This window comes from Cervus elaphus, chromosome 17, assembly GCF_910594005.1.
Source record: "Cervus elaphus chromosome 17, mCerEla1.1, whole genome shotgun sequence".
Taxonomy (NCBI): Eukaryota; Metazoa; Chordata; class Mammalia; order Artiodactyla; family Cervidae; genus Cervus; species Cervus elaphus.
This window is the reverse complement of record NC_057831.1, coordinates 40313153-40337119: the sequence shown is the minus strand read 5'-3', so window position 1 is coordinate 40337119 and position 23967 is coordinate 40313153. Positions and strand designations below refer to the sequence as shown.

General features: G+C 38.5%; 1 protein-coding gene and 1 pseudogene across 2 annotated transcripts in view; one reads left to right on the top strand and one right to left on the bottom strand.

Moving 5' to 3' along the window:
• Positions 1-6503, top strand: part of LOC122673211 — a 30672-nt pseudogene extending 24169 nt beyond the window's left edge.
• Positions 1-23967, bottom strand: part of SLIT2 (slit guidance ligand 2) — a 386076-nt gene that overhangs the window by 248775 nt on the left and 113334 nt on the right. The gene's annotated exons all lie outside the window — the stretch shown is intronic.

Sequence of the window (23967 nt, the reverse complement as noted above, 5' to 3'; positions counted from 1 at the left end):
TGATGTAGAATGTGGATATATGGCTATTGTCCTCAAAGGGGAGAAATGGTATCTATGGACGTTGGAGCAATCAAGCTTACATGCACCCCTACATGCTGTCAACAACGTGCTGGAAATTTGGTGCGTTCTTGGACGTCAAACCCTCAGGAGTGAGGGACTCACCACCTCACAAGTAATTACATTTAAAGCATTCCCACTCTTAAACCATTCATTTATGGGAGGATATATAAGTTCACAGAGGCTGAAGAAGGAGTTGATTAGACAGTTATGTGCAATCAACACCAAAACCCAGGTAATCTGATTTCAAATAGCGTCAGAGTTCTTTATTTGTGGTCCTCAATAAGCTCTGGGTGTCACTGGTGGCTCCGATGTAAAGAATTTGCCTTCAATGCAGGATACCAGAGTTCAGTCCCTGGGTTGGGAAGATGCCCTGGAGAAAGAAATGGCAACCCATTCCAGTATTCTTGCCTGGAGAATCCCATGGACAGAGGAACCTGGCAGGCTACAGTCCATGGGATCACAAAGAGTCGGACACACCTGAGCGACTAACACACACTCACTTAGCTCTGAGAGTCTATAGGGATCCTGAGATCTTAAAGTTGGAAACAGTTTGAGATAGAATATGAAAAATGAAACACAGCTGACCTTTTAATCCTTGCCACTGTCCTATTTCTTCCTCAGAAATGTACAAAGTATAAAATAAAACTCTAAAATTAGACCCTTTTCAGGGTTAATTTGCAGATGTAACTGTAATGACCAGGTCATTAAAAAGATGAAAAATAAACTGAATAATCGTAGCAAAATATTCTTAAAATATAAATATTTTTCAGGCCTCTCTTTATATGCCAGGAAAAAGGAAATCAACAAAGCCATACGTGTTCACTGTCACAGAATCTGCATGTTTTAGTTGTTCACTAGTCTTTTGGACAGTCTCTCACATGCAATGACAGACTGCAGAACTTGAAGAACGGAGCTCTGATGCCACTTCTGCTCTAAGAATTATACAATGCATGTGTGTTCTACTATTAATCTACCTAAAATTTGAATGGGAAAAACATGATGAGCAACAAAAAAATGCTAGCTCCTCAAGCTAAAATTCTTAGAAATTACAACTAATTGTTTAATACCACTTATATACATACACATTTAGCCCTGTAACAACTGTTTCGCCATGTTTTATCACTCCATTTTTTCTAATTGGAACATCAATGATGATGCAAGCAGGGAAAAAAGCAATAGAAAAAAAGGCTAAATCTCAAATTTGACAACACCATATTGATGTCTGAAATGTTAACAGATTTCAACTCTGCGGCTTATTGACACAGAATTTTTAGATTTGGGCAGAAAAGTGATTGATGTATTGAGTGAACATAAACCCCGAGTTTATACTGTCACAGCTAAGAAACCATAAATCTTTCCAAGGTATTAATGCACGAAAATTGAGTAACAATTGAAGCTATGTCTCCTGTTTACTGTCTCTAGAAGAAACAGGAAAATAAGGAATGAAGCTGCAAAGGACAGGTTAAGGGGGAGAAAGGGAAAGAAAGGGGAGAGAGGAGACAGGAGGAAGGAATGCGAAGAATGAAACAGTGAAAGGGAGGACAGGAAAGGAACCACGGGAATGGGAAAGGAGACCTCAGTTAGCAAAAGACGCCATTTACCACCGGGAGGGGCAGCAGGAAATGACTGACTCTTCGGTAATAAAAAGGACTGACATGCTTAGGAAGAGGCTATTTCAGTGCTAAAGAACAGAGAAATGGCAGCCTAAATCAAAAGTCCAAATACAAAAAGTAGTTGGGGTGAAAATGAAAGCAATAGATTAAAGCATCATTTTATCCATTTCTTCTGTGAGCAATCTTTCTCTTCCCACAAATAATAAGCGAGTTGGGAAAGTAATTGTTGCTGAAGGCAACTGAGTCCCTGTGAGATGTAAGTGAAGTATGTGCCCTGACATCCTCTTACCCCCAAGGGGCTTAGGGGCCAGAAGGGTACCGCTGAGGTTACAAAGGTGGTAACAAAGGCCTCCTTAGCCAACTTTCCTGTCCCTCGCCTCTCCTCCTCTCAAAGTGAGATGGTTGGAACTGTTGATCTCTAAGTTCCATCATAGCTCAGAAAAATATAACTATGATTTTTAGTAAGAGGCAACTAAAAGTAGAAATGTATCTTCAATTTAAGAAGTGAAAAGATTAGCACATGATGAAAAAAAATGGGCTTTGACATTTTTCTCCTAAGTATCAAAAATATACCAAAACAGACCTTTGCATCTGGGCAATGATTGTTACCTGCCAAAGGGGGAGCTACTTCCATTCAAATTTCTTCCTTATTCTCGCCTATCTTGTCTAAACATTTAACTTTTATGCAACAGAAAATGAGCATCTTCTTCAAAAAATGAGCACTGTTATATATTCATTTGGAGAAGGAATTCTTGCCTGGAAAATCCATGGACAGAGGAGCCTGGTGGGTTACAGTCCATGGGGTTGCAAAGAGTCGGACGTGACTGAGCATGCACACGCATGCATTCATTTATGCCCCACTCCAATTCATTTGTTGAAGTCTTATTCTAGGTACTTCAGAGTATGACCTTATTGGGAAATAACATCGCCACAGATGTAACTAGTTAAGATGAGGTCATTAGGTTGGGCCCTAATCCAGCTTCCCTGGTAGCTCAGCTGGTAAAGAATCCACCTGTAATGCAGCAGGCCCAGTAGGAGCCTTAGGTCAGGAAGATCTGCTGGAGAACCCACTCCAGTATTCTTGGGCTTCCCTGGTGGGTCAGACGGTAAAGAATCCATCTGCAAGGCGGGAGACCTGGATTCGATTCCTGGGTTGGGAAGATCCCCTGGAGAAGGGAATGGCTACCCACTCCTGTATTCTGACCTGGAGAATCCCATGGACTGTATAGTCCACAGGGTTGCAAAGAGTCGGACATGACTGAGAGATTTTTACTTCACTAATCCAATATGATTAGCGTCCTTGTAAAATGGGGAAATTTAGACACAAGAGACATGCATCTAGGGAAGATAATACACCAAGAGATTCAGGGAGAAGACTGACCATCTATAAGGCAAGGAGAGAGGCCAGGAACAGATCCTTCTCTCACAGTCCCCAGAAAGAACCAACCTTGTAGGCACATTTCTTTTGGACTTCTGTTCTCCAGAACTGTGATGTAATAAACTTCCGTTGTTTAATCCACCCAGTTTGTGGTACTCTGACACTCACCCCTAGCAAACCAACAGAAGTACTCTCAAAGTACTTTCCTCTAAGCATCCTGCCTATATCAATACATATAATCTCACTGTATCTTCACAAGGTAGGTATTAGTCTAAAGCCCACTTTTACACAAATGGGGAAGCTGAGACACACAAAAGTGATGCTAAATTTCCTATTCCATAAGTGTCAGAGCCAGGATCCAAACACAGTCAGTTTACCTCAGAGCCCATGAGTTTAGTCACCATACCTACCGCCTCTCATAGAGAACAACTCCTAAGAGACAAACTCGGCCAGGTTTTGCTAATACTTCTTTGTTCTAGATGCTGCTCATTGTTTATCCTGCCAAAAACCTTCCTGCCTCAGATGGCTCCAGCCAACCACTCCATATCTTATTACCCTTCCTGGAATGGGCTGTGCATCTCCTATGCATACTCCAGAGAAGCACTTACTATATGGTATTATAACTGCTATTCAGTTGCTTGTTCCTCCCAGTAGATTTGCAGTCCTTGGAGCAACTGAATAGGGTCATTCATGGTCATTTTTTATATCTGTATAAAAAATGTCATTTTATATATTGGTTTACTTTTAAATCTTAGGAGTAAACCTAGCACATTGAAAGAATTTCAATACATATTTGTCAAATGAGTAAATTACTGCTAAAGGCAGTCCTAAGGAATTCTGTTGGAGTTAACTTGAGGAGTTATACACACATACATATACCCATGTCTATTACATACACACATAAAAGCAATGGGCCTTCCCCAGTGGCTCAGATAGTAAAGAGTCTGCCTGCAATGAGGGAGACTCGGGTTCAATCCCTGAGTTGGGAAGATCCCCTGGAGAAGTAAATGACAAGAAGGAAATGACAGTCCAGTATTCCTGCCTGGAAAATCCCATGGACGGGGAGCCTGGTGGGTTACAGTCCATGGGGTTGCAAAAGAGACAGATACAACCAAGTGACTAACACATATTAGCTATATGAAAAGAGAGACAAGATTTTAGAATGAATGACACCAAGGTATTAATACTGGTTATCATTAAACTTACATTTGAAACATTAAACACTTGACTTCCTTGAAAACTTTCCTTCAGAGAAATGGAATAGACTATTTGTAAAACACTGCATACACTAGAAAGTTAGGCAAAATTGGGGTTCATGTTACATATAATTGTAAACTGAAATCCAGGAGAGCTGATCTGATCGAAATCAACAACAGAATTAAAATCAGTGGCAAAAAATGGTTTTCTCGAGTGTGATAATAAAAGCAGGATTAGTTGATGTTTTTCTTCCAGCAATGAACATTTGGTTCTATCTTTCAGAAAGCTGCCAAACTAATTTTGATTATAAATTCCCTAGCAATTCTAAAATGCCATGGGAAGAGAGGTCAAAGACAGATGTGTTAGTTGAAAGAAGTGACTCAGGATTAGAAATGCTGCTTTGCATATAAATATAATGACATTTAGCATCCTGCACCTATTATTTACAAGAAACTGAGAATGGGAAAATAATATTTGTATATGTAGACACGCTCCCACAGTATATCCGTACCTAGTGGTTTCTTTAAAGGCAACTTGTAAGGTTTATAAAATAATATGCTTATCTCATTGTAGACACATTTTGAAAAATGGCATTTCAGAATAAAAGATATATAAGTTAAGAGATCGTTTCAAACTTTATATAGAGAAATACTACTCAACATCAATACGCTTGCTTCCAAGTTTGGTATTAAGATGCTTGACGTTGTGAATGGCCTTAAGCATCTCCTTTTCAATGCTTTGTTTAATCTTACCCAGTATTTGTAGATGTGTAAAACTGGGAGAGTAGACATACTGACAAGGATCATAAAAATGGAAAATAAAGATTTTTCTCTAGTTTAAAAGTCAAAATTTAGCAAGATCCATCCAGCAGTCATGTACGGATGTGAGAGTTGGATCATAAAGAAGGCAGAGCAACAAACAATTGACACTTTCAAACTGTGGTGCTGGAGAAGACTTTTGAGAGTCCGCTGGACTTCAAAGAGACCAAATCAGTCAATCCTAAAAGAAATCAGTTCTGAATACTCACTGGAAGGACTAATGCTGAAATTCCAATACTCTGTCTACCTGATGTGAAGAGTCAAGTCATTGGAAAAGACCCTGATGCTGGGAAAGACTGAAGGCAAAGGGAGACGGGGACGACAGATGATGAGATGGTTTAGATAGCATCAGTGATTCAGATGGATATGAATCTGAGCAAACTCAGGGAGACAGGGGAGGACAGAGGAGCCTGGTGTACCACAGTCCATGCAGTTGCAAAGAGTCAGACATGACTCAGCAGCTGAACAACCCCATGCTATAGTACAGAGAAAAATATAAAAATTAGCAAAGACTACCCTGGTATGACTCCATTCTACACAGCTGTTCTCTGAACAGTAGTTGTTTATCTCTGCCCGCTTTCTCTTCCACATAATTGCACACCACCTGCCCGTGGAAGATTGGATAGACGTGGACATGAGCCCCCAAGGCCCCACAACTATCATCTTTGGTTGTGAACCAAAGGCTGACAAAGATTATCCCTTTAAGGTGGATAATGGTGAAAATGAGCATAGGTCCTCTTTAAGAATGATCAGTTTGGGGCTGGTTCAACAGACCAAGTGCACGCTGTTGAAGCAAGGGCAATGAATCACGGAGGCAGTCCAATTAAAGCAACACAGGCAACTTTGAAAACGTCTACATAGCCAACAGTTTCCCTGAGGGTCTCTGAAGTACCACCACCTGTGGTCCTGTGGTTGAAGCACAGGCCAGGGCCTCGGTGTATCAGGGGAGAGCACTTAGTAGCTGTGAAGGAAGATGCAGAGTCAGAAGGCGAAGGGGAGGAGGATGTGAATCTGGAAATCATGTCACAAAGTAAGTAAAACTTGCTGCTGAAGACGAAGATGGTGGTGATGATGAAGGTGATGATGGCCCTGATGATGAGTAAGCTGAAGGGAAAGTTCCAGTACAGAAATCTATTTGAGATACTCTGGCCAAAAGTGCACAGAAATCAAACCAGAATGGAAAAGACTCAAAAGCATCAATGCCAAGATCAAAAGGTCAAGACTCTTTCAAAAAAACAGGAAAAGACTCCTAAAACATGGGAGGACCTAGCTTTGTAGAACACATTAAGGTAAAAATGCAAGCAAGTGTAGAAAAAGAGGGTATCCTTCTCAAAGTGGAGGCCAAGTTCATCAGTTATGTGAACAATTGTATCCAGATGACTTATCAAGAGGCTATTTAGATCTATGGCAGTGGAGGAAGTCTATTTAAGAAAATAGTTTAAACTCTTTGTTAAAATCTTCCATCTTATTTCATCCCTGTAACAGTTGCTATCTGGCTGCCCTTGTCACAATGCAGAGTGAGAACTTTCCCTACCATGTCTGATAATGATGTTCAGGTTCCATTGCTAAGAATGTGTTGTCCAAAATGTGTTTTGTTGTTTTGTTTTTTTTTTAGTTTTTGAAAATGGAACTCTACCCTTTGCTTGGTTTTCTAAGTATGTATGGAAATGTTATGATAAGACATAGTAGTAGTGGTGGTCAGACAAATGGAAATGAAGGAGAGACAAAAATATATATGTGAAGTAAACTCAGTTATGTATTAAAAAATTAGCTAAGATCATTCACACTTACAAATAGAACAATGTTGACTTGGGAAGTTAGAGAATCTAAAGAATGACTGTATTAAACTGTATTTCATCCTTTACTCTTTGGGTTTCTTTTCCACTCTAATTTTTATGAATTTAATGAGGCCTAAAAGAATGTCCAGTAATCATTCTAAAACCACAAACTCTGAAAGCAGATAAACCCAGGTCTGAGGCCAACTTCTGCCCTTTATGCACCATTTGACATCAAGCAAATTCCTCTCAACATATATTCTCCCATGTGTAGAATGGGAATAAAAATCAACCCATCCCCAGAACTGGTTTGAAGACTAAATGAAATTAGGCTTCCAAGTATCTGGCATAGTGGTGGTACAAATAAAGAATTCCCCTTAAGTATTAGACATTAAAAGACTGTAAAAGTGGCTTAAGAGTAAGATAGCTGGAACCCTTTTAGCCCACTCAAAGGAACAGAGTGATGATAACAGTGATGGAGAACTGGAATTTCTCTTTTTGCTAAAAATTTATGACACAGAATAGTTATTAATGAAACCTAAGTGGCTAGGTATGTTTTTCTGAGTTCTTCCTCATAATTTAAATAAGTAAATATGCCATCACCAGGCAAGTTAAGACACAGTATTTTTGTGAATCCATATATATGGAAAGTGGCCCCCAAACAACACTCATTGCCTATTCAGTGAATGAAAAATAATTTGTCACCCATCTCCTTTTGGTAAGGTACAAGGCTGGGTACCAATGAAAATCTCATGGGGTTTTTGAACCTCAGGTAAGCATTAGGGCAACAAACAATGATGTGCATCTGAACGGGCATAAAGTGCCATGGGAGATGGTCCAGGGAAGGGGTGGGGGCATCTTACAGAATCATTCTGGCAGCTCTTGAAGAAAAGATGAGGGAGGACAGCAGAGCAACCCTTATGACACCCCCATGTGGATGAAAAAAAAGTGTTCCTTTCTCAATACAGTCACATAAACGTATATTCTGTTGAAAAACATGCTTTGCTCTTTTTTCATAATAAATATACAAATGTGTGTGTGAATGTTAATGGATGTGAGTGGGTGTGTGTGGCGGGTGATCTCTGAGTCTGTGGAAATTTGTATGTGTGTGCATTTGAATGTTTATGCCACTGTGTGTGGTGTGTGCATGGCTGCGTGAGAATGGGTACGTGTTTGAGTGTGCCTGAATGGGAGGTTTCACTGACCTCTGAATGGCGCCCCTTAGATGTGTGCCTTGTGCATTCCAGAGCCTGAAAAACTGTAAGTGGCAGCTCCAAGAGGTGAGCCAACAAAAGGTTAGGAAGAACAAACAAGAAACTATGTCATCCCAAAATAACTGAAGACGGTCTTTGCTAGAGGTGCAGATTTGTTGAGAGAAAAGTAATACTATTTGAAAGGTACTTATGAAAGTGATGCCTAGTGACTTGATCATTAAGAGGATGCTGAGGTGGCATCGAGTTTAGGATAGTAAATAAATAAATATCATTTATCATGCATGTGTTTTCTCCAAATCTCCAAAATTTACCCATGGGAGTTGGAACTGCCTCCATGTTACAGGAAATGTAGAAAGTTCACTTGCTCAAGATTACAACACTAATAAATGTTGACACTGGTATTTGAATCTAGATCAGTCCAATTTCAAAACAGATGCTTGTAGTCACTGTCAGAGCTATTCATCAAGGTTGTGAATTCAGGAAATATATAGTAGTTCGAGGGGAAAGAAAAAGAAATATCTTTCACTCCTGCTAACTTTGGGATGCCTGTGCAGGTCTAAATGAAACTGTCCAAGAAAGCTGAGGATTTCAATCTTGGAACCACTTAAAGTCTAGAATTAAAACTCCTGACTCAGCAAATCGTATTGCTGGTCCCAGGCACATACTCATCTAAAAAACGTGTATCATGAATGCACAGAGGAGTGTTATTTAGGAAAGCTGTACCTTCATAAAATGCTTATTCTTCCTGTGTATGTTAGCTTATTTCATTAGACGCACTGAATGACTCAGAAAGGATAAGAATTATTAGGCTAGAAATGCAAGGACAAAAAAGAATGTTTTAATTTTCAAAACAGAATTTTTGAGTTTACTCCAGCCAATGTTTGTGGAAAGAGAAAGGAGTTTTCTACATTTTGAAAGCTCTCTGTCACAGATGAAGAATGAAACCTGGTCAACAGAGATCATCTAGTTTTAGTTGCAGATATGATGTTAGGCAGTGGCTCTCAAACTTTGACAGACATCACAATCACCGGAAGGGCACGCTGAAACCCAGCTTCCAGGTCCCTTCCCTAGATGTTCTGATTCAGCAACTGGGGTTAGGGCTGGAGAATTTTCATTCCTAGCAATTTCTCCTATGATGTGGTATTGCTAGTACAGAGTACTCAGAATCATTCACTTAAGAAAAGTCTTCTTGTTCCTGGCACCTGCCTATACAAAATAGAAAACCTTTCAAGGAAAGAAGAACAGAGATCTGGAAGGGACATAAAAGTGAAAGTGTTACTCAGTCATGTCCAACTCTTTGTGACCCCATGGACTACAGCCTGCCAGGCTCCTCTGTCCATGGGGTTCTCCAGGCAAGAATACTGGGGTGGGTAGCTATTCCCTTCTCCCGGAGATCTTCCTGATTCAGGGATGGAACCTGAGTCTCCTGAGCTGCAGGCAGATTCTTTACCAGAAGAGACAAAACTAGGCTGAAAATGATACACAAGTACCATAAAAGAAGATACCAAAGTTCTTCAGCCAAGAAAGCAGAACCTCAACATACAGTCACCTGCTCTGTCCCAGGTATAGTGACAGGGGCAGGCTGAGAACGGACTGGTGCTTTACTTCTTTTTATATCCAGCGCGATGCAAAAGCAGTGAAGCAGGAGAGGGAGAGGGACAGGGAGGACTGTGCGCAGATGCATCTGAGATAGCATCACAGCTATCTGATCTGGGATCGCTGTGCACGAAACCCAGTCCATCCTGTGTGCCTGGAAAAGACGAAACACGTCAAGAAGAAGGGCAGGCAAAGAGTGGTCAATCCAAAGATTCTAGAGATTGGGGGTTAGCAAACACTTTCTTAAAACTGATTGAACAGGGAGACTTCCCTGGCAGTCCAGTGGTTAAGACTCTATGCTGCCCATGCAAGGGGTATGGATTCCATCCCCCCAAAACAAACAAATAAATGATAAAATAAAATTGAGTTAACACTGGTTTATAACATTAAATATTTCAGGTGTACATTATATTTCAACTTCTGTATTCATAGTGCGCTCACCACCAAGGACACAGAAGCCTAGCGTGCTCCAGTTCATGGGGTTGCAAAGAGTCAGACACAACTTCATGGCTGAACAACAGCAAAAATTCCCTTATTGTGTGTTCACCACCAAAGGTTTAGTTTCCACCAGTCATCATATAGATGACCTCCTTTACCCATATCACCTTCCCCCAATCCTCTTCCACTTTGGTAACCACTAATCACCCCCCTTCCCCTTTAGTAACCGAAAATCTGTTCTCTGTATCTAGGTGTTTGTTTTTGCTTTCTGTTTTTTGTTGTATTTCACACATGAGTAAAATCACTCAGCATTTGTCTTTCTCATCTGAGTCATTTCACTTAAAAAATAGCATCCACTAGCTCCATCCACATTGTCACAAATTGCAGAATTTCATCTTTTTTATGGCTCAGTAGAATGCCCTTGTGTGTGCATGTATCTATACATATAACACAGCTTCTTCATCTATTCATATGTAGATGGACATTTAGGCTGTTTCCGTATCTTGGCTATCGTAAATAATGATGGAATGAACACAGATGCACAGGTGCCTACATTTCTTTGAATTAATGTTTTTGTATTTTTCAAAGAAATGCCTAGAAGTGGAATATCTGGATCATATGGTAGTTCTACTTTTAATTTTTTTTTTAAGAACTGCCACACTATTGTCCATAATGGCTGCACCAAAGAACATAACCAACAGCAGTATATAAGAATTCTCTTTTCTCCACATCTCTAACATTTGTTCTTGTCTTTTGGACAACAATCATTATAAAGTTCATGAAGTGATACCTCATTGTGGTTTTGATTTTCACTTCCCTAATAATTTGTGGTACTGAACATCTTCCCACGTGCTACACTGGCCATCTGTATATCCTTTTTGGAAAAACGCCTATTTAGGTCTCAAGCCAATTTTTCAAATAAGTTGTTTGTTTTGTCGTAGTTGAGTTGTGTAAGTTCTTTATATTTTTTAGATATTAACCCCTTATTGGATATGAGTTGCAAATATCTTCTCCCATTTGGTAGATTATCTTTTTCATCTTGCTTTCCCTGGAAAGGCTTTATTTTTTTCTTAATATCTAAAAGATAACTTTACTGCATAGTACTTTCTTGGCTGATATTTTTTATCATTCAATATTTTGATTATGTCATTCCATTCGCTGTTGGCATGCTGAGTTTCTGCTGAAAAATATGCTGATAGCTTAATGGGGGCTCCTTTGTAGGTTACTGTCTTTCTTTCCTGTTGGCCTTTAATATTCTTTCTTTGTCACTGACTTTTGACAATTTTAATACGTCTTAGAGGTTTTTTTTTTTTTTTTTTTGCATTGAGGTAATTAAGGGTCCTCTTGGCTTCATGAACTTGTATAATGCAGTTCCTACCCAAGGTCTGAGAAGTTCTCAGCTATCATTTCTTTAAATAAACTCTCTGCACCCTTCTCCCTCTCCATTATCTTTATGCTGCCTTTCCTAACGGAGTCAAATAGTTCTCATAAAATTTCCTCATTTAAAAAAAGAGCTCAGTCAGCTCTCCTCTTCCACCTATATCATTTTCATATTTGTATCTTCAAGCTCACTAATTCTCTCTTCCATATGATCTTCTCTATTTACAGTGTTTTCTAGGGCATTCTTCATCTCACTTATTGAATTCTTTAGCTCCAAATTTCTGTTTTGTTCTTTTTTAGATTTTCAGTCTTCTTGGCAGAATATCCCTTCTGCTCACCGATTTTATGTTTGCACTCATTGAACTTCCTTTTTGAGTTTTCTTGTAGCTTGTTAAGTTTCTTCGAAACAACTATTTTGAATTCTCTATCAGTTAGACTGCAACATAACATGACTTTTAAGTTTGGTTGTTGGAGAACTTTGATTATCACTTTGTAATACTGTGTTACTGTCGTTTTTCATGATGCTTGATGAGTTGTTCCTCTGCCAGCATACTTGAAGTAGCAAACATCTTTCTTATTCAGGCAAAGCTTTTTTAAAAAAAGTTTTACTGGAGTACAGTTGCTTTACAATGTTTTGTTAATTTCTACAGTACAGCAAAGTGAATCAGCTATACTTACATATCGTGATCCTGCTCAGTCGCTAAATCATGTCTGACTCTTAGGACCCTATGGACTGTAGCCCACCAGGCCCACTTGTCCATGGAATTTCCCAGACAAGAATATTGGGGTGGGTTGCCATTTCCTCCTCCAAGGGGTCTTCCCTACTGAAACACTGAACCTGCATCTCCTGCATTGGCAGGCGGATTCCTTACCAGTGAGCTACCTGCAAGCCCATAGGTATACATATATCTCTTCTTTTTTGGATTTCCTTCCCATTTTTTACTTTGATTCTAACAATCCCATAGGTTGGTTATTATAAGTTTTTCTTTTATTTTTCAGTAGGTGGCGCTATAGCACAAGATTTTGATTTCTCCTCTCTGAGCAGTCTCATAGATTTGAGAACCAGCACTTTACATCTCTAACGCCTCCTCCAGACATGTTGCCAGTGCCCTCCGCGCTGCTGCTCCTGCCTTTAGGGTCACTGATGCCTTGCTGTTGCCTGCTGCCAGTGTCGTTGCCTCTGGCATTGCCGCTGGGCTTATTGTGCTTGCACCACAACAGGGGGAGGGGAGGATGGGAGGAGCCAGAATTGCAGGTGCTGGCTCAGACAATAAATAGTCTGCCCGCAGTATAGGAGACCCAGGTTCCATTCCTGGGTTGGGAAGATACCCTGGAAGAGGGCATGGCAACCCGCTCCAGTATCCTGGCCGAGAGAATCCCACGGACAGAGGAGCCTGGTGGGCTGCAGTACCTGGGGTCGCAGAGTCAGACAGGACTGAGGGATAAGGGATGAACACCTTCACTTTCTTCTTCTTTCAGGGTTGCTGGGTTTCTGGGTACCACTGCCTCAAGCAGGGGGCCCAGAGTTACGTGTGTTGCTGCAACTGGAGGAACGGGGGGCAGGGGGCGGGGCGGGAGGGGTCACAGGTCCTGCCATCACTGATGCCTGGTTCCTTGAGATCCCTGAGGCTGCTGAGGCTGGGAAGCTGGAATCATGGGCCCTGCTGCCTCTGCTGCTTCTGGCTTCTCTGGGGCTGCAGGCACAGCGAGAGCTGGGGGCCAAAACTGCAGGCACCACTTTAGCTGTTCTCGGCTCTGCCTCCTCCTGGTGTTCGGTCCACCATCTTCAGATACACAAACATGCAGATCGCCCCAGCATCCTGGTGTGAGGAATAGAGAAGCCTTTGCTGAGATGTGTATGTTTTACTAGGTGTAGACTGAGAGGAAGAGATACAGAGAGCACAGCCTCTCCTACTGCCACGATGCTGACCTTCCTCTAGGCAAACGTTTTCTGAAAAGGGCCAGATGGTAAATGTTTGAAGTGCTGTGCAATCTTTGTAGAAAAGCCTACCCTATGTTGCTGTAGAACAAAAACAGACATAGATAATGCATACGTGGATTGGTGTGGCTGGAGTTTGCCCCACAGCAGCTGGATTTTGTTTGCATGCTGTAGTTTGCCAACCCCTGCTATACACTATGGGGATCTCAAAATTCAGTAGCAAAGGAACCTACTTTCAAGCCTATATCAGCTTTACCATCCTCAAATGGCCAGACCTTGGTGGAAAAGAACATAAGATATTTGGGGACAATACAAGGCGTCCTCTCAAGACAATATTAGACAATACCTCTGACCCCAGAGAAATCCAAGAGGACAAACACAACACAGAAAATAGAAGCACCTTGCTCTTGTTATAGGACCTGGGAATTTAGCCCTTCTCTCAGCTCAGAAGGTAAAGAATCAGAAGGTAAAAACCTGGGTTCAATCCCTGTGTTGGGAAGAACCCCTGGAGAAGGGAACGGCAACCCACTCCAGTATTCTTGCCTGGAGAATTCCATGGACAGAAGAGCCTGGTGGGCTACAGTCCATGGGATCGTTCAGAATTGGACACGACCGATTAACTTTCACTTCACTCAGAACCAATTTGGGAAGAAAACAGGAGTGCAGATTCGTTGAGAGAAGACACCTTCTTGATATGGAATGGGAACTTCAAATTGACTAAGGACTTAGCCAACTGCAATTGAATTCATCTGAAAGAGACCAATATAAACCAAAGGTGGCTGAAATAAATTTGTTTAGCAAAGTTACTTTCTCCATCAGTGCAGACAGAATGTAGTTACTGACAAATAAAACAGAATACTGTTTTTGTATATCTGAGTGTTATGTGTAAATACCCATCACATTATAGAAGAAAAAAATTCACTTTTGGTATCCTATAGATTCACAGGGGACCTCCTAAAATTGGGAGTCAAGATATAAAACACTTCCTCTGAACAAACAATGTCAAATGTAAAGTTTCCCTTAATTCCTCATATTTACTACTCTCAGAGCACCTATCAAATTTTTTCATGAGCATTCTTTTTACTTGTTTATATTCCTGCCACTGGATCAAATGCCTCAATTGTAAGAACTACTCAAAAGGAGTTTTCTAGATCCCCCAAAAAGACTCAGGGCACAGAGTAGGTGTTTGATTTTTATGTTGCATTTATTTAAATTTATTTTACTTAACTAGAATTAAACGTATTGCTGTGAAACATCCTTATTAACTTGGTCTAGTGGCATATTTTGAGCACAACATTATAGAGAGATTGTTGTGGTTTACCACAAATACTTATAATTATTGTCGATTACCTTAAAAAAGTCAGAAATTGTGTTCAGACATTTCTCTTTCTAGCAGGCTACTGTGAACCTTAATCTGAGTCAGTCTGTTAAATTTCTAGTTTTAGAAATTCTCTTGCATCTCTCCTTCCATCCCACCCCTTGCCTACTCTATCTTTTTCTATCTCATCGCACCATTTAAAAAAAAATCAGAAAAACACTACACTACAGAGCTGGATTATATAAGTGGTTTTGGCTTCACTAAAGAGTCCCATTAAAAGTTGCTCAGCTTCAAGAATCAGGTTTAAAGAACTACATAAAGTATGGACACAGAATCTGTCAAGTAAGACTTCTTATTGAATACAACTATCAAGTTTTCAAGAATGGAAAGAAGAGAGAAAGTGAGAAAAAAGGAGTAGCACTGTTGGCCTTCCTTTGCAAACCAATCAATCTTCAAAAGAAAACCAAGAGGCATGCTTCTACAGGCAGACCCACTGAAATAAGTTCCAAGGCTTATCACCCCTGTAAGAACGGACTGAAAGAACCCAGCTTTAGGAAGCTTTGCTGACAGGTTCAGCATGCTTTCTGGAGACACAATGACTCGGTGCCGCAGTGACAAAGAGGCAACCCCGCTTCAAGTTCATCCTTTCCTTACCCCCAACACTGACAGCAAAGCCAGGAGGGCAATGACAGTGAACGTCTCAGAAATCTTTAATAAACTGAGTTATTCCAGGCAAATGGAAAAAAATCAGGAGAAATAAATGGTACAATCTTTCACCCCACAACTCTTCTGAATCAATCAACAGGGTAACAGAAATAAAATGTGTAAATATAAACTTGTTTTATTTGGAATTACATGCTTTTGTTTAGGATGTTTTCTGAGAGGCCTAAAGATGTTTCAAATGCCTCTTTATTTGGTTTAAAATAAATAGGGCTAAACATATGAATTCATTTCCTTAAATTTCTTATTTCCATAGAGTGGAATACACCACTATGCAGTTTTCTAAGAAGCTGTAAGGAAGCAAATGGTTCCCTGAATATATTCTACTTGGTATGTCATCACCTGTAATTTTCTCTATAAGATTAACATTTTCTTTAATTATAGAGGAAAAACATCTCAATTACCTTCACTAAAAGTGTATTTACCTTCCACTTTGTGCCTTAGCCTTGAGGAGGTACTCAATATATATTTGCTGAAAGGGCAACTGGTGAGATAGCATATTTTTTGGATGTGATTCTGGGTTGAAATTTCTTGTTTTTTAAAAAATTGAACGACTTATCTACTGGGAATTCAAATGGTTTCAAAATATAGAACGGCATTGTAGGATCTAAATACAGCTTTTGAGACACTGAAACGCTACCTGGCTTTCTCCTCTCTTCCTATAGATCAGCTCAGTTCTTATCCTAATTTTCCTTTCATTTCTTCAAATACTTACTGAGCGCCTACTTACTTTGTCAGAGGCGTACACTTGGAAAAAAAAAAAAAAAAGGAAAAATAGCAGCTATTATTTTGCCTGCACAAGATTTCTCCCCAACATCACCTAAGATTGTGGTGGGACTACCAATTACAGTCCTCTCTACCCATGGGTCACCAGAATGGTCACATGACCTAGGCTTAGCCTATAGTAACACTCGATTCTCCTCTGCTGGGTTTAGTTAAAGGGTAGAAATAGGGTAAATCAAGGCCAGTCATATGTCTTCCAAAAACATTTGATAAATGTATTTGTGAGCGAGAGGGGCTCCCTGACTCTGTTACAATGAAAACAGTTCAGTTCAGTCACTCAACTTGTGTCCAACTCTTTGCGACCCCATGGACTGAAGCATGCCAGGCTTTCCTATCCATCACCAACTCACAGAGCTTGCTCAAATTCATGTCCATCAAGTCAGTGATGCCATCCAACCATCTCATCCTCTGTTGTCCCCTTCTCCTCCTGCCTTCAATCCCTCCCAGCATCAGGGTCTTTTCCAATGAGTCAGTTCTTCACATCAGGTGGTCAAAGTATGGGAGCTTCAGCTTCAGCATCAGTCCTTCCAATGAATATTCAGGACTGATTAAAAACCAGGTACATTAAGAGCCACAGACAGCTATCTTTTACACAATGTGTTGAGAACCTATTTATAAATGAAGGAAAACAGAGGAAAGTAGAATAAAGAATGAGAGAGAGAGGAGGAGAGAAAAGGAGAATAGGGAAGCAAAGAAGGGTGGGAAGGTGGATGGATAAGTTTGAGAACAAGAATAGACACAGATGATAATAAAATGCACATCATTTCAGCCTTTGGATCCAGATAAACCAGCAAATCCTGGACTTGCATGTTAAATGAATCAGTGAATTATGGAACAAGTTAGCTGAAAAAAATTTTTGAAACTTGCAACTGAGTCATATAGTCTTCAACTTGAAGATTAAGACACAGCTGCACATAGCTAGTTACAGGTATTCTGCCTTGTATTATGAAGATTAAAATGCGATATTCCATAGGAAAATATAAAGAACCTCCGCCAGAAATGGGACAAAAGATGTGGAAGAAAGGCACAGGAGAGAGGACAGAAAGAGCATTCCAAGTGGAGGGATAAACGTGAGCGAAAGGCATGGGGCAGAGTGTTCATTCAGTGACCCAGTGCTCACTTGCATCTTCTCCTCTTTAGCTGTTTTCCAGGTAAGGGCACCCTTGACACAGCTCTGGAAGATGAAATGTGAGCCAAAGATTGCTGGGCTGGGTTTCTATTTTATTGAAACCAAACCAAACAGAAAAACAGAAGCTGACACAGTTCTTTAATACTGCTCCTTTCCACTTAACAATATTCATTGCTTGGAACATGGAAGAAAAGTTGGAGATCCGGCAGCCACGTTGTGCATATAAGGTGCAAAGTCAGCATACTCAAGTTGGTGTGGCAGAGAGGCAGAAAGGGCCTGGGTCTCTTGGCTCAGTGCTGAGGAGTTACAATAGCCCTTAACTGCCTATCTGCCTCTTGACTTTTCTTATACAAATACCAACAGTTTAAGACTCGGCAAATTACATGCTGTGTTACATGAATCATTCTTAACTAATATAGGGATGTTAGAAATAACAGAACATACATGAGAAAAAATCAGAACTGGTATCCAGCAGCTAAACAAAACACTTATAGGAGGTACAAATGTATGTTCTGAATAGATGATATACCATGATGAACCTGTTGTTAAATAATTTGAGAATCACCACTCAGAAGAACAAAATTTAGTTAACTGGGGGGTATGAAGCAGTGAGAATTCAATTTGGAAACTTCACCTGGAATAGATTGTGGAGAATGTGAACTATAATTCTAAGGAGGACAATTTTATTTAGTAAAGAAAATATACAATTACATACATATGTAAGTGAAACATGCTATATAAAGAGTAAATTAAGTGCAATATTGAGAACAATTCTTAGAAATTCTCTGTAGTTAGGATGTAAACCAGAAGGAACATCACAACTAACAGTTTGATTTTGTGACCTCCCAGTACCTCAATTCACTGCCTGAAAGTTTATTTTAAAACTTTAGAGTATTTGGGCTATAAAAGTCATAGTCTGGAATCAGTTATTAAATCATTGAAAACACCTGGCTCCTCACAAAAGTTATTTGCTTGCATTGGCTAATTTACATATGTGAGTGAGATAAAATGAAGCTCAAGTTTTTCTCAAAATAACCTTCAGAATAGAAAAATGCCTTACATGAAACAATTTTAAATGTAATTACACAAAATGGCAGTTATGATATTAAGCATAAAATTAAAGAAAACTGGAAACTAGAAGGCAAATTTTAATAAGATGGATACTGTCTGAATTTTAGACTATACAACTTGGTTTGATTTAAGAATTTTTAGATTTTCTTATTCCTAATTATCTGCTAACATCATAAACTGGACACTTAAGCTTTCTCTTCCTCTTTGCAGCGAATAGTTAGTTGAATGAATATTCCAGCTATCCTGAAATGCAGATCCTTTTTGTTTCAATGATTTGAATCATTATTGAAAATGAACACTGCTAACAAGCCTAAGTGCAGGTGGGCAGGATCCATGAAGCTGGCTTCCCTGATGCATTATTGAATTTGCAAACACTCCATGGGGCACTAATGCTCCATCCTGGAATTTCTCTAAGTGTAAAGTCTGCTTTCAGAATAAATCATTTGTGTACAAGCTGACCACCATAACACCCTGATGAATGAGAGCAAAGATCAGCTTTCCCTTCCTCATTCCTTTCAAGTTGAAAAATCAATGGAAGATGGCCTTTCTGATCTGATTTTTCTGACATATATACAATAACTTTCCTCATTGCTAACTTAAAATAGAAAGAGGGAAACACTAATTCAAAATACTTGTGCAAATTTTCAAGCAAAAACAGTTTTTCCTCTGCCTTCTCCAATTCAATCAGCAATCTTTTCAAAGACAGAAATATTTTGGCTCATTAAAAACATTACTCTATAATGATCTGTTCTCTTATAATTTGTTGTTGGAAAATACATGCTACCTAGATTTTATTGATCAGGATTTATGTTTAAATATTCCCTTTCTGGATCCTTATGGAAGTGAGTGATTTTCTTATTCATAAAGCTTTAAGACAGCACAGGAAGTCTGTGTATCTCTTCATAGATTTCTTTCTTTTTTTTTCACAAAGACTGAGGGACACAGTCTTTGTGGAAGACGTTTCATTTTATTGACTGCAGCTTTATAATATTATTATTGCTATCATTAACTTACTACAGATTTCCAAAAGAACTCTGATTAAGAATATATTGCTGTGCTGTAAGAATCTACCCAAACTGAAAACCCAGTGGAAAACAGGTGTCCTACTTTTACATATCACCATGGGACAGAAAGGAAACCCAAGGACAGAAACAAGCAAAAGTAAACACAAAAATTCTCTCTAGTTATTCTTCTGCAGAAATAATTATGGTAAGGGAGACACAATACTATCATTTATTAATAAGTTATCAGTGATATATCTTTGTTTTCTTCTGTTTTCAAAATGGCATTCAAAATGACTTAATCTAATTTTTTATTTTTTTACTGCATATGTGAAAGATTATACACATGTTTCAAATTAAGAAAATGACATAAATCCCAAATATCTATATTCTCTTATTTTAATGTCATGATTATCCACTCTATATTTTTTTGAGATTCACTGTAAGTTACCCACTTAATAACATATTTTTATTTAGACATCTGAAGCTGAACCTAGTTCTAGGGTTTATTTTTATTTTATTGATTTTTTTATCAAGGTTTGATCTACCATAAATGCTGTTATTTTTTTCAGTATTTGAAGGTGTACTTAACCTAAGACCAAGTCCCAAGGCAATTTCTAAACATTAAACTTCCCTTTTAAATAAAATATTCCTCTTAGAAAATAAATTCTTAGAGGAAACATTTTAATATTAAGAAAGAACACTGTCAATATTTAAGTTCCGTAACAGAAGTGTGTGGTTAATATAAATAAATTTATAAAAATTAAACAGATAAACCAAATCTTCAGGATTATGTTACAGGAAAAATATATTTGTGCATATATATTCTACATATAGCTTTAGATATAAAAGTATCTGTTTTTAAGAGAATGTATGCATTGATGGGGACTTAAAAATACACAAAATTTTACAAAAACAAAATACTAAGAAATAAACCATAACATTCTCAGAATATAAAAATTAACTGAAATGCATATAACTCACATCAAAATTAGGGTAATCTGTAAATCTGATGAGAGTATTAAACTGTGCAAAACAAGCTATTCCTCTTTTTACCCTCAAATCCTCAGGATCCAGGAAAGGTTTTCTATCACAGCCCAGCACTGTTCAAGCATCCAATACCCTTATTTCATTCCCTTGAGATTTTGTAATCTTGTTCCTCTCCTCTCTGCCTTCAACCACCCGCAAATCTGGACTCCAGGCCCCACTGCAAGTTTTAAGTCAGGTGAATAGAACCACCTTTAACAAGACAGTTTAGGGAAGATATTCTGGAGTAGGAAATGGCAACCCACTCTACTGCTCTTTCCTAGAAAATTCCATGGACAGAGAAGCCTGGCCAGCTACAGTCCTTGAGGTCACAGAGTTGGACATGACGGAGCACACATGCCCTTAAATCTTGAAGAAATCAGTATATTCTTCTATCTTGCTTTACAATCTCACTGAGTATACTTTCAGGCCCTCTCCCTCCCTCAGGGAAGTTGTCTTCTACAGTGGAGAGGAGTCTGCAGTGAGGGGGGACGCATACTCTAATTAGGTTTCCCCTTGGAAAGCATTTTTAATCAGGAAAAACCAGTCTCACTCAATATTTCTTTCTTAACGCAGTGCAGCAGCAATGGAAAGGGAAAAGAGACAAGAAGAAAACAAAAAATATCATGAATGCTGTATTTTGAGTCAAGACTGAAAGTCACTTTAAGGTTTCTGAATACACATTAAGGAAAACAGATTTAGAGATACCTAACTTTCATACTCAAAAAATGTTTTTCTATTGTAAAATCTTTAAAGGTACATAAGAGCTATTAAAATTAAGTCCTGCATTTTAATGTGCTATACATTCAATCAGGAAAGACCAAAGTTTTTAATCCACTGGTACTTTGTAGCTAACATGTTTGCTTTATAAATTTGGATTTAATAATACTGTTGACACTAATGTTATTTGCACGAGCTCTAGAAAGATTCTGTAATCTAAAATTTTAAATGTCTTATTCTCCAGTTGGAGTTTTATTGTTTCTAATACTAAGTACTTTGGATATTTAAGGGTAAAAATAAAGTTCATTGATTTTTTTTTCCCTTTTCAGAAACAATCTCTGTTTTCCATTCTGAACAATGACCTTACTACCACATGTCAATTCAGATTGATTAGTTGTGAGCCAAGATCATGTCGATCAAACCATCAAGGCCTCATGTTTGTAAAAACTTCACCCCTTTCAGCTTGAAGTTCATAAAAAATTAAAAAGGAAAAGTAAACATTTTATATACAGGAAAGTACATCTGCATTCCCACAGCCAAGGTCTATGTAACTCCTCAAAGCTGGACACAACTTACATGCCTCCCTCTTAAGAGAACATCTTTGATAAAAAGGATAGCATGTAATATATAAATAATATTTTTCAAAATACTTCTTATGTGAAATTAAACAAAATTATGTTTTAAATTCACTGTCTGTGGTTTCTGGAAATTAGAAAAAAACTTTCAAGATCTTCGTTTTTTAAGAATGTAACTGTTAGTAACACAGTGCTTTATATATATTGAGAGTCCAATACATATTTGCTAGTTGATTGGCTGGTTAGTTGGCTGGTTGGTTGACTGAATATTTATATAGATAGATAAATAGGGATGCATGAATGGATGGATGGATGGAAAGAAGGAGGGTGGGAAGGAAAAATGGAGGGAGACAGAAAGGAAGGAAAGAAGACGGAAGGAAGGGAGACTCTAATAATGAACGTAATATTAATATATAAAATAGATCCACCTAGAGCAAATATGAATTAAAAGGATGTGATATTCTTCATGAAATTCTTGGAAATCTTTGAAGCACAGTTTGAAAACTACTCACCTAGAAAGCCTTTAAAGTAATGAATACTGTAGGTTAAATAATAATCTGTAAAAAATAAGAATAGCCTCCTAAAGTAAATAAAAAGTCAAATATTAAACAGATGATTATCATTTGTTAATCAACTCTGGTTAGTAATTATTGAGATCTTTAGTTGATACAAAATGAGAATATAGATTCATTTTTACATAATAAGTAATAGCTGTTGAATGTTTGACAAGTTTCTTACACTACCTCTCAATATTTTGTTTATAAAATGGGAATAATAGCCCACAGGGTGACTGCAAAAATTAGAGTTCATACATGCAATGTGTTTTCAACAGTGACTAGCTCCTATTAAGCACGCAGTAAATAGTATCTATTAAAAAAAAAAATCAACCCTTACAACTTTGAATGCTTCTAAGGGCATAGTATGTACCACGCACAGTTCTTAATAAACCGTATCAACAAATTTAACTTACCTATTCTATATATCTTGGTTTTAACTTATCACAATTTACACAATTTTTACAACAATTTTGTTGACTTCTCCTAGTACTTGGAGACACTATGTTTCTTGTAAAGTAGATGACAAAGTATAAGTTATTATCCTTAAGGATTCACAGTATAAAGAAAACCTATTTGCTAAGAACATTAAGTATTTTCACACTGAGAGCTTCAAACTGAGTAGAAAAAGTCTATTTCACGAAATAGGAACAAAAGCAGTATCCCTATGTTATAAAACAGAGTCCTGAGGTACCGAGAGTTTAGACAAGCTACCGAAGATCACAGAACATTCAAAATTTGAGGATTTACTTTCATTGATGGTACATTAATTTAAAAAAAATGTTATGCCATTCAAATATTACTTTTTTGTTCCCTTCATTCTTTCTTTCTCTCCCTTCTTTCCTCTCTCTTTCCTTTTAAAAAATATAACTTGCCAAAAGATAGGGTTATAATCATAATTTGGCATCCTGAGTCTCTCCTAATATTAAAGCCCTCCTGGTTTGTCTGGGATGAAATGAAACGATGAAACCATTAGAAGTTCTAAGGAGGAAGACAGAGCCCAAAGGTGAGACTTTTCCTCCCTCTTTCAGACACATCTGATACTCTCACTAATATATGAGCTATTCATCTCAACGGAGGAGGAATAAAACTCATAGGTATTCAACTCATAGTTGCTGTTTTTTTAGTAGAAGTACTTAATGCAGAGGGAAAGCAAAGTGTTAATGCAATTTTCCTTTCAGTGGAGTTTGACTTAAGTGAAGACAGGGGATGAGCAGAATACTGTCAGAGGACCAGACCTAGAGGAGAAAATGAAGAATCTTTCATTCCTTTTCACACCCAAGTATTACAATTTTCCTTCACTGTGCTGCTCATGGAATACTCTTTTCTCTCAGGGCTTACCTCGTCTTCACAGCCTCTCTGACGTGCAGCCCCACTCTTAGGAAGAGCCACCCTATTTCACTAACCCGTCCATCAAGCCATTTCCATCCTACCACGTCCAATCTACTTCCTGCTTGAAGTCTTTGTAGCTCTGGTACACATGAGGATAGCCAACTGCCAGGCATGTTACATGATTTCTCCTTACTGCTTCCACTGGTGCACTCACATTCATTAAAAAGACAAAATAAAAGCTGAATGCTTTCTGTAGTAAACACTGGGTTCTGAAGATTTTTTTGTTTGTTTTAGAGAAAAATGTGTATATTTTATTTTTCTTATTTTTTT